This window comes from Zootermopsis nevadensis, unplaced genomic scaffold, assembly GCF_977971745.1.
Source record: "Zootermopsis nevadensis isolate Lab colony 2312 unplaced genomic scaffold, Znev_1.0 Znev_ptg000252l, whole genome shotgun sequence".
In the NCBI taxonomy this organism is placed as follows: domain Eukaryota; kingdom Metazoa; phylum Arthropoda; class Insecta; order Blattodea; family Termopsidae; genus Zootermopsis; species Zootermopsis nevadensis.
Window position 1 is genome coordinate 92501 of NW_028259379.1, and position 10000 is coordinate 102500.

Sequence of the window (10000 nt, forward strand, 5' to 3'; positions counted from 1 at the left end):
CGGCGTTTTCAGGGGAGACTCGTAACGTCTGAGCCTCAGAGAGCGCGACCCGGCCGAATGCGAGCGGCAGGTCCCCTAAAATCGGCCTACCTAACACGCACGGATGGGACTTTGAAATCTGAAGACGTGGAGGGCACGAACGGGAATATATATGCGGCAGAAGCCAGAGACACCGCCGGCAGCCTCACCGTGACCGCACGAGAAGTCGTCACTTGCGCCAATCTTGCACTCGAGTGCCGAGTCACCTACGAGCAGACCCCTGCTTCTGCCTGTCCATTGAGGGCAGCCGAGCACGCGATTCCCCAGGAGACGGACTTCTGTACACTTGTGCCCCTCTTGCCCTAAACGGGGTTCGAGCAGCGCGGGGAGAGGAATTCAGTCCCCGGCGGATGCGCGCTCGTTCTAAGTGCAGCTTCCGAGAGGCCGCCCGTGAAGGCCATCACTTGTGCCACTCTTGCACTCGGAATCGAGTGCCGACTCGAACCGGAGCCTCCGCCGGCCACTGCGTGGGTTGACGGGCGCCGACCCCGATGAAGACGGCGATCGGTGCACATGTGCCCCCCATGCCCTAAACGGGGTTCGAGCAGCGCGGGGAGAGGAATTCAGTCCCCGGCGGATGCGCGCTCGTTCTAAGTGCAGCTTCCCAGAGGCCGCCCGTTAAGGCCTTCACATGTGCCACTCTTGCACTCGTAGATGAGTGCCGACTCGAGCCCGAGTCTCCGCCGGACACCGCGCGTGATGACGTGCGCCAACCCCGATGGACACGGCGGTCGGTGCACTTGTGCTCCACTTGCCCTAAACGGTTGCAAGTAGAGCGGGCCGAGGCCAGCAGTCCCCCGGCGGATGCGCGCTGGTTCTAAGTGCAGCTTCCCAGAGGCCGCCCGTGAAGGCCGTCACGTGTGCCGCTCTTGCACTCGGAATCGAGTGCCGACTCGAACCGGAGCCTCCGCCGGCCACTGCGTGGGTTGACGGGCGCCGTCCCCGATGAAGACGGCGATCGGTGCACATGTGCCCCTCTTGCCCTAAACGGGGTTCGAGCAGCGCGGGGAGAGGTCTTCAGTCTCCCGCGGATGCACGCTGGTACTAAGGGCCGGCTCACAGAAGCCACCTGTAAAGGCCGTCACATGTGCCACTCTTGCACTCGTAGTCGAGGGCCGACTCGAGCCCGAGCCTCCGCCGGACACCGCGCGTGTTGACGTGCGCCAACCCCGATGGACACGGCGGTCGGTGCATTTGTGCCCCACTTGCACTAAACGGTTGCAAGTACACCGGGCCGAGGAAAGCATTCCCCCGCGGTTGTCCGCTGGTACTAAGTGCAGCTTCCCAGAGGCCGCCCGTGAAGGCCGTCACGTGTGCCACTCTTGCACTCGGAATCGAGTGCCGACTCGAACCGGAGCCTCCGCCGGCCACTGCGCGGGTTGACGGGCGCCGACCCCGTTGAAGACGGCGATCGGTGCACATGTGCCACTCTTGCCCTAAACGGGGATCGAGCGGCGCGGGACGAGGCCTGCAGTCCCCCGCGTTGCCCGGTGGTACTGAGGGCAATCTCCCAGAGGCCGCCCGTGAAGGCCGTTACTTGTGTCACTCTTGCACTCAGTGCCCTGTGCCGACTCGAACCCGAGACTCGGCCGGTCTTCGCAGGCAACAGCGCGGGTTGACCACAAATTACACGGCGGTCGATACACTTGTGCCCCTCTTGCCCTAAACGGTCGCAAGTAGCGCGGGCCGAGGCCTGCAGTCCCTCGCTGTTGTCCGCTGGTACTAGGGGCAGCTTCCCAGAGGCCGCCCGTGAAGACCATCACTTGTGCCACTCTTGCACTCAGGCTCGAGTGCCGACTCGAACCCGAGACTCGACCAGTCTTCGCCGGCCACTGAGCGGGGTGACGGGCGCCGACCCCAAAGGACACGGCGGTCGGTGCACTTGTGCCACTCTTGCCCTAAACGGGGATCGAGCGGCGCGGGTCGAGGCCTGCAGTCCCCCGCGTTGCCCGGTGGTACTGAGGGCAATCTCCCAGAGGCCGCCCGTGAACGCCGTTACTTGTGTCACTCTTGCACTCAGTGTCCTGTGCCGACTCGAACCCGAGACTCGGCCGGTCTTCGCCGGCCACTGAGCGGGGTGACGGGCGCCGACCCCAAAGGAAACGGCGGTCGGTGCACTTGTGCCACTCTTGCCCTAAACTGCCTCAGCCAACGCGGGGCGGAAGCGCGAATGGCCTGCCGGCGACAGGGTCCCCGGCGGCCGGTAGTCCAATCTCAGACTTCCCCCTGCTCGAGGAGAGCCTCGCTCGCCAAGCTCATATACTATAGTCTGGACCCCCCTTATCTCAGCATTCGTCAGTCACGGAAGAGGCAGAGCCGCGGACACCGGCGGATGGCCCCTCGGCTGCCGCCAGAAATTTTAATTAAGTTTTTCTCTTCCTTAATCATTTCCGATCATACTAAATTTTGTATATGTTAGAATACATACACATACTTACTTATATAACCGCTTTATTTAATATTTTTCTGCACTTTAGAAATTTTCGGACTTAGCCGCTGAAGCGACTCAAGTAACACGCACGGTGGGACATAGCCGCAGAACTGGTTTCATGTACCACGCACCACGGGACATAGCCGCAGAATTCGTACCGTCCAAGTAAGGCCCAGCTAACACAGCGGAAATTTATTTTTAGTCAATTAACGGCATTACTATGCACAGCAAGGCCAACTTTCTTCAATTATGAATATTTTTCTGCATTTTGGAAATTTTCGGACTTAGCCGCTGAAGCGACTCAACTAACACGCACGGTCGGAAATAGCCGCAGAACTGGTTTCAAGTACCACGCACCACGGGACATAGCCGCAGAATTCGTACCGTCCAAGTAAGGCCCACCTAACACAGCGGAAATTTATTTTTAATCTATTAACGATATTATTAAGCACAGCAAGGCCAACTTTCTTCAATTATGTATATTTTTCTGCATTTTGGAAATTTTCGGACTTAGCCGCTGAAGCGACTCAAGTAACACGCACGGTGGGACATAGCCGCAGAACTGATTTCAAGTACCACGCACCACGGGACATAGCCGCAGAATTCGTACCGTCCAAGTAAGGCCCACCTAACACAGCGGTAATTTATTTTTAATCTATTAACGATTTTATTAAGCACAGCAAGCCCAATTTTCTTCAATTATGTGTATTTTTCTGCATTTTGGAAATTTTTTGGACTTAGCCGCTGAAGCGACTCAACTAACACGCACGGTCGGACATAGCCGCAGAACTGATTTCAAGTACCACGCACCACGGGACATAGCCGCAGAATTCGTCCCGTCCAAGTAAGGCCCACCTAACACAGCGGAAATTTATTTTTAGTCAATTAACGGCATTACTATGCACAGCAAGGCCAACTTTCTTCAATTATGAATATTTTTCTGCATTTTGGAAATTTTCGGACTTAGCCGCTGAAGCGACTCAACTAACACGCACGGTCGGACATAGCCGCAGAACTGGTTTCAAGTACCACGCACCACGGGACATAGCCGCAGAATTCGTACCGTCCAATTAAGGCCCACCTAACACAGCGGAAATTTATTTTTAATCTATTAACGATATTATTAAGCACAGCAAGGCCAACTTTCTTCAATTATGTATATTTTTCTGCATTTTGGAAATTTTCGGACTTAGCCGCTGAAGCGACTCAAGTAACACGCACGGTGGGACATAGCCGCAGAACTGATTTCAAGTACCACGCACCACGGGACATAGCCGCAGAATTCGTACCGTCCAAGTAAGGCCCAGCTAACACAGCGGAAATTTATTTTTAATCTATTAACGATATTATTAAGCACAGCAAGCCCAATTTTCTTCAATTATGTGTATTTTTCTGCATTTTGGAAATTTTTTGGACTTAGCCGCTGAAGCGACTCAACTAACACGCACGGTCGGACATAGCCGCAGAACTGGTTTCAAGTACCACGCACCACGGGACATAGCCGCAGAATTCGTACCGTCCAAGTAAGGCCCAGCTAACACAGCGGAAATTTATTTTTAGTCAATTAACGGCATTACTATGCACAGCAAGGCCAACTTTCTTCAATTATGAATATTTTTCTGCATTTTGGAAATTTTCGGACTTAGCCGCTGAAGCGACTCAAGTAACACGCACGGTGGGACATAGCCGCAGAACTGGTTTCAAGTACCACGCACCACGGGACATAGCCGCAGAATTCGTACCGTCCAAGTAAGGCCCACCTAACACAGCGGAAATTTATTTTTATTCTATTAACGATATTATTAAGCACAGCAAGGCCAACTTTCTTCAATTATGTATATTTTTCTGCATTTTGGAAATTTTCGGACTTAGCCGCTGAAGCGACTCAACTAACACGCACGGTCGGACATAGCCGCAGAACTGGTTTCAAGTACCACGCACCACGGGACATAGCCGCAGAATTCGTACCGTCCAAGTAAGGCCCAGCTAACACAGCGGAAATTTATTTTTAATCTATTAACGATATTATTAAGCACAGCAAGCCCAATTTTCTTGAATTATGTGTATTTTTCTGCATTTTGGAAATTTTTTGGACTTAGCCGCTGAAGCGACTCAACTAACACGCACGGTCGGACATAGCCGCAGAACTGGTTTCAAGTACCACGCACCACGGGACATAGCCGCAGAATTCGTACCGTCCAAGTAAGGCCCACCTAACACAGCGGAAATTTATTTTTATTCTATTAACGATATTATTAAGCACAGCAAGGCCAACTTTCTTCAATTATGTATATTTTTCTGCATTTTGGAAATTTTTTGGACTTAGCCGCTGAAGCGACTCAACTAACACGCACGGTCGGACATAGCCGCAGAACTGGTTTCAAGTACCACGCACCACGGGACATAGCCGCAGAATTCGTACCGTCCAAGTAAGGCCCACCTAACACAGCGGAAATTTATTTTTAATCTATTAACGATATTATTAAGCACAGCAAGCCCAATTTTCTTCAATTATGTGTATTTTTCTGCATTTTGGAAATTTTTTGGACTTAGCCGCTGAAGCGACTCAACTAACACGCACGGTCGGACATAGCCGCAGAACTGGTTTCAAGTACCACGCACCACGGGACATAGCCGCAGAATTCGTACCGTCCAAGTAAGGCCCACCTAACACAGCGGAAATTTATTTTTAGTCAATTAACGGCATTACTATGCACAGCAAGGCCAACTTTCTTCAATTATGAATATTTTTCTGCATTTTGGAAATTTTCGGACTTAGCCGCTGAAGCGACTCAACTAACACGCACGGTCGGACATAGCCGCAGAACTGGTTTCAAGTACCACGCACCACGGGACATAGCCGCAGAATTCGTACCGTCCAAGTAAGGCCCAGCTAACACAGCGGAAATTTATTTTTAATCTATTAACGATATTATTAAGCACAGCAAGCCCAATTTTCTTCAATTATGTGTATTTTTCTGCATTTTGGAAATTTTTTGGACTTAGCCGCTGAAGCGACTCAACTAACACGCACGGTCGGACATAGCCGCAGAACTGGTTTCAAGTACCACGCACCACGGGACATAGCCGCAGAATTCGTACCGTCCAAGTAAGGCCCACCTAACACAGCGGAAATTTATTTTTAATCTATTAACGATATTATTAAGCACAGCAAGCCCAATTTTCTTCAATTATGTGTATTTTTCTGCATTTTGGAAATTTTTTGGACTTAGCCGCTGAAGCGACTCAACTAACACGCACGGTCGGACATAGCCGCAGAACTGATTTCAAGTACCACGCACCACGGGACATAGCCGCAGAATTCGTACCGTCCAAGTAAGGCCCAGCTAACACAGCGGTAATTTATTTTTAATCTATTAACGATTTTATTAAGCACAGCAAGCCCAATTTTCTTCAATTATGTGTATTTTTCTGCATTTTGGAAATTTTCGGACTTAGCCGCTGAAGCGACTCAACTAACACGCACGGTCGGACATAGCCGCAGAACTGGTTTCAAGTACCACGCACCACGGGACATAGCCGCAGAATTCGTACCGTCCAAGTAAGGCCCAGCTAACACAGCGGAAATTTATTTTTAATCTATTAACGATATTATTAAGCACAGCAAGCCCAATTTTCTTCAATTATGTGTATTTTTCTGCATTTTGGAAATTTTTTGGACTTAGCCGCTGAAGCGACTCAACTAACACGCACGGTCGGACATAGCCGCAGAACTGGTTTCAAGTACCACAAACCACGGGACATAGCCGCAGAATTCGTACCGTCCAAGTAAGGCCCAGCTAACACAGCGGAAATTTATTTTTAATCTATTAACGATATTATTAAGCACAGCAAGCCCAATTTTCTTCAATTATGTGTATTTTTCTGCATTTTGGAAATTTTTTGGACTTAGCCGCTGAAGCGACTCAACTAACACGCACGGTCGGACATAGCCGCAGAACTGGTTTCAAGTACCACGCACCACGGGACATAGCCGCAGAATTCGTACCGTCCAAGTAAGGCCCACCTAACACAGCGGAAATTTATTTTTAATCTATTAACGATATTATTAAGCACAGCAAGCCCAATTTTCTTCAATTATGTGTATTTTTCTGCATTTTGGAAATTTTTTGGACTTAGCCGCTGAAGCGACTCAACTAACACGCACGGTCGGACATAGCCGCAGAACTGATTTCAAGTACCACGCACCACGGGACATAGCCGCAGAATTCGTACCGTCCAAGTAAGGCCCAGCTAACACAGCGGTAATTTATTTTTAATCTATTAACGATTTTATTAAGCACAGCAAGCCCAATTTTCTTCAATTATGTGTATTTTTCTGCATTTTGGAAATTTTCGGACTTAGCCGCTGAAGCGACTCAACTAACACGCACGGTCGGACATAGCCGCAGAACTGGTTTCAAGTACCACGCACCACGGGACATAGCCGCAGAATTCGTACCGTCCAAGTAAGGCCCAGCTAACACAGCGGAAATTTATTTTTAATCTATTAACGATATTATTAAGCACAGCAAGCCCAATTTTCTTCAATTATGTGTATTTTTCTGCATTTTGGAAATTTTTTGGACTTAGCCGCTGAAGCGACTCAACTAACACGCACGGTCGGACATAGCCGCAGAACTGGTTTCAAGTACCACGCACCACGGGACATAGCCGCAGAATTCGTACCGTCCAAGTAAGGCCCACCTAACACAGCGGAAATTTATTTTTAATCTATTAACGATATTATTAAGCACAGCAAGCCCAATTTTCTTCAATTATGTGTATTTTTCTGCATTTTGGAAATTTTTTGGACTTAGCCGCTGAAGCGACTCAACTAACACGCACGGTCGGACATAGCCGCAGAACTGGTTTCAAGTACCACGCACCACGGGACATAGCCGCAGAATTCGTACCGTCCAAGTAAGGCCCACCTAACACAGCGGAAATTTATTTTTAATCTATTAACGATTTTATTAAGCACAGCAAGCCCAATTTTCTTCAATTATGTGTATTTTTCTGCATTTTGGAAATTTTTTGGACTTAGCCGCTGAAGTGACTCAACTAACACGCACGGTCGGACATAGCCGCAGAACTGGTTTCAAGTACCACGCACCACGGGACATAGCCGCAGAATTCGTACCGTCCAAGTAAGGCCCAGCTAACACAGCGGAAATTTATTTTTAATCTATTAACGATATTATTAAGCACAGCAAGCCCAATTTTCTTCAATTATGTGTATTTTTCTGCATTTTGGAAATTTTTTGGACTTAGCCGCTGAAGCGACTCAACTAACACGCACGGTCGGACATAGCCGCAGAACTGGTTTCAAGTACCACGCACCACGGGACATAGCCGCAGAATTCGTACCGTCCAAGTAAGGCCCACCTAACACAGCGGAAATTTATTTTTAATCTATTAACGATATTATTAAGCACAGCAAGCCCAATTTTCTTCAATTATGTGTATTTTTCTGCATTTTGGAAATTTTTTGGACTTAGCCGCTGAAGCGACTCAACTAACACGCACGGTCGGACATAGCCGCAGAACTGGTTTCAAGTACCACGCACCACGGGACATAGCCGCAGAATTCGTACCGTCCAAGTAAGGCCCACCTAACACAGCGGAAATTTATTTTTAATCTATTAACGGCATTACTATGCACAGCAAGGCCAACTTTCTTCAATTATGAATATTTTTCTGCATTTTGGAAATTTTCGGACTTAGCCGCTGAAGCGACTCAACTAACACGCACGGTCGGACATAGCCGCAGAACTGGTTTCAAGTACCACGCACCACGGGACATAGCCGCAGAATTCGTACCGTCCAAGTAAGGCCCACCTAACACAGCGGAAATTTATTTTTAATCTATTAACGATATTATTAAGCACAGCAAGCCCAATTTTCTTCAATTATGTGTATTTTTCTGCATTTTGGAAATTTTCGGACTTAGCCGCTGAAGCGACTCAACTAACACGCACGGTCGGACATAGCCGCAGAACTGGTTTCAAGTACCACGCACCATGGGACATAGCCGCAGAATTCGTACCGTCCAAGTAAGGCCCACCTAACACAGCGGAAATTTATTTTTAATCTATTAACGGCATTACTATGCACAGCAAGGCCAACTTTCTTCAATTATGAATATTTTTCTGCATTTTGGAAATTTTCGGACTTAGCCGCTGAAGCGACTCAACTAACACGCACGGTCGGACATAGCCGCAGAACTGGTTTCAAGTACCACGCACCACGGGACATAGCCGCAGAATTCGTACCGTCCAAGTAAGGCCCACCTAACACAGCGGAAATTTATTTTTAATCTATTAACGATATTATTAAGCACAGCAAGGCCAACTTTCTTCAATTATGTATATTTTTCTGCATTTTGGAAATTTTCGGACTTAGCCGCTGAAGCGACTCAACTAACACGCACGGTCGGACATAGCCGCAGAACTGATTTCAAGTTCCAAGCACCACGGGACATAGCCGCAGAGCCATGACTTTTGAGTTAAATTTCGGAAATTTATTTTTAGACAATTAACGGCATTATTGTGCACAGCAAGCCCATTTTTTTTCAATTAAGAATATTTTACTGCATTTTGGAATATTTCGGACTTAGCCGCTGAAGTTATATTCGTTCTATTTCTTATTCTTAGGAAGGCGCTATCACGGCACGGTCTCGTGCTTCGAAGCAGCCCCGTAACTATACTCGCCGTCTGAATTGGCCTCAGGAAGCGACCGTCCCAATACAACCCATCAAACACAGGCGTAGTCTCTTACATGACTTACTTTTAATGCGTTAACGGCTATACGATGATTTCTTTCGAGACGGGGCACCGCAAGCCCAATTTTAATGATTTACAAATACTTAACCATATTATTATTTTTATTATTTGTTATTGATTGCAAATGATTTTATCCCCGGTGGCAGTGACCTACAATAAGGTACAAGAACATAAGACACAACAAAACAATGCGATACATCAACACAGTGAGACAGAAAAAGAATAATTAGAGGGCACAACAAAAAGAATAAGACACAACAGAACCATAAAAGAAAAACATAAGACGCAACCAAAACAACACATCCCACTCACTCACTCAAAATCAAACAACTCATAAGAATACAAAACCATCTACTTCACTATATTACGCTTTCTTCCTCCCTAATTCTTCTTCTTCTACTCCCGTTATTCGTGTTGTCTTATGTTATTTTTATTCAAGTTACTATTATTAAGAAGGCGCCATTACCGCAGGACTCTTTCACCGAAACAGCCTTCTGAGCTACCACGCGCCGTCGGACTTTTGCCGCAGACGTCCCGGGCCTTGGCGGCCGGCAAGCCTCTCGTCGGGGAGAAAATCGCCTTCCGCCCGCGCAAGACAAATGCTGAGATAAGGGGGGTCCAGACCTACTATGGGGAGGACTTTGGGAGCAGGTCCGAGTGCGCGGCCGAACCGGCAATCGGCAAGTATGAGGCCTCCTGCCGGTTCGGGACACGCCGCACTTGACCCGGGGTCGTAGTGTCAGGA